A 2,500-nucleotide genomic window follows, 5' to 3' on the forward strand; every position below is an offset into this window, starting at 1 on the left:
CACAGTAGTAATGCCATCATCACACCTAAACATGGTGTACATGTGCGTGGCTTTCATTTCAAGGAAAAACATGTCATTATTCTCTGCTTCAGTCATGTTCATGTCTGTGCAGAATGGTTCACATGTTGTTTTCAGAAAAGAACACATGGAATCATGTAACAGAAACACATGTGTAATCTGATTGTTTGGGGAAACTGATAGAGACTGCCTTGTATATATAAAGATTGCTTTCGGTGAATGTAAATGAGCCAGTGACACTTGTGAGTAAAGGGCATCCTGGGATAGTGATTTTAATTCACAAATCATGAACATTGTTGCATGTTTTTTATAAGAGGAAAAAGTCAAAACCATGTTCTTCAAAACACCTTGACTGGGAAGAACTGAAGGCAGGTATGGAGTCTTTAAATTGAAGTGAGTCATTGTGTACATCAAGGTGTTGTCAGACCATCTACAAAACTTGCTATACATATATGACACAGAGTCCCAACCACACTTTAGACCTATAGGTGTTTCAAATTTATGGAATTGTTTAAAGAGATGATGAAAATTGATCTGTTCCTTTCTGCTTTTTACTGACGCTAATCTTCCACCTAATTTCAAACACTCATAGTGGGACAACAGAATGTGAATCCATGAATCCATGACGACTACTTTGAAGCACTTGTTCCTTGAAGACACCAACCCCTGACAGTCAGCACTGCTGAAGGGACAGTGTTCTGTTTCATCCCGTCCATCTTCACACTCTGTCTTCAGGTTACAATCCAGATGACGATGGAAGTTATTATAGTAATTTACAGAACAGTTGAAAAGGCCGTTTGGGATCTCCACAGGTTGATTTTTGACAGACAGCACAGACAGAAATATTTTCAGACCAGGATGAAAGTCTGTCGCATAGTGAAGTTGGATCTTAAGGTATGGTGTGTATATAACTCTCACTGATGGGTAATCAAAGCAGCACTTACGTTCAACACTTCCGTGAGGTGTGTTTGATCTGGGATACAATTCGATCCACTCATATTTATGAGACTGCCTCTCACACATTTCCAGCATCAATATCTGTTGAATACTCATCATAATCCATCCAGACGAAACTCTCCATTCTGCACTAAAATCCAAGTCGACATAGTAAACATTGATGTAAGGTGTTATTATATATCCAGAATATTCGTGCGTATTCGCAACAATAAATGCATGGCTGTTCACTGTATGGAAAGAAACTTTCCCCATAGAACTGTTGACGTTACGTATCACCATGTGGTTTGAATAATGTGATTCAAAAAATAATTGATGAAGAGTATGATGATTGCATAACAAAATATACTCTGCACGGAACGGTACAGTGATCCTAGTTTCTCTGTGCTTGGAATCACACCAATACTCAAGCCTCTCTATCAGAGCACGCACATACATACCCTGTGGCGCCTTTACATACAGTTTACAGAAAGTGTTGAAATCACCACACACCCCGTACACCACTCCCTGGTTCACTGTGTGTTTTGGTAACTTCTTCTTACAGTCAGAAGCATTGACATGTATCATTGTGGTGCTTGTGTTATTTTGGTTTAGGATGTACTCTACACCTGGACACATATCCGTGATGTTCAGTATGGTGTTCATGTACATGCTGTTCACACTCCATTGATGTGTGGTTATGTCAGTGCACACAAACAGGAGGCAGTGTATCAATCCATGCAGCACTGAGATCCACACGGACAAGACGTGTAGGCCTACACTGTCCACTGTGGGAAGACTTGAAGCTGACACTTCATCCATTGTAGCCTGTGGTCAGTATCTGGACCATATGTTGAAGTCCGAACTGTCTGATGAAAATACTATGCTCAGGCCACATGTTTGGAATGTGTTGTCTTTTTTCTTTGAGATGATAAATTGTGTGTAAGAGAGAGAGAGAGAGAGAGAGAGAGAGAGAGAGAGAGAGAGAGAGAGAGTAGATGTGTGTGTGTGTGTGTGTGTGTGTGTGTGTGTGTGTGTGTGTGTGTGTGTGTGAGCAAGAGAGAGAGAGAGAGGGGGGGAGGGAGGGGGAGAGAAACAATGATAATGGCAATGACAAATATTTTAATTGTGAAGGCCATTGACCCATACAAAAATTTGCATACGTAGCCACACACACACACACACACACACACACACACACACTCATACACGCACGCACACACGCACGCACGCACGCACGCACGCACGCACGCACGCACACACACACACACACAGAGCAACCACGCGCACACACAAGACCCATATGGAGGATCATCTTGAATTCAACAGTTCATCAATATTCACACACACACACACACACACACCGAATGAGCGAGCATAATTGTCAGTTCAAATAAAAAGAAATATGAAGAATGAAAAATGATATATATATACACACAAAACAACTTTGCACATGTCGTAGCCTTCTTCATATCCATCGTAACTTGGTGTTTGAAGACACACACACACACAAACACACACACACACACACACACAAACACACACACAC

Source organism: Babylonia areolata, chromosome 28, assembly GCF_041734735.1.
Source record: "Babylonia areolata isolate BAREFJ2019XMU chromosome 28, ASM4173473v1, whole genome shotgun sequence".
NCBI classification, from domain to species: Eukaryota; Metazoa; Mollusca; class Gastropoda; order Neogastropoda; family Buccinidae; genus Babylonia; species Babylonia areolata.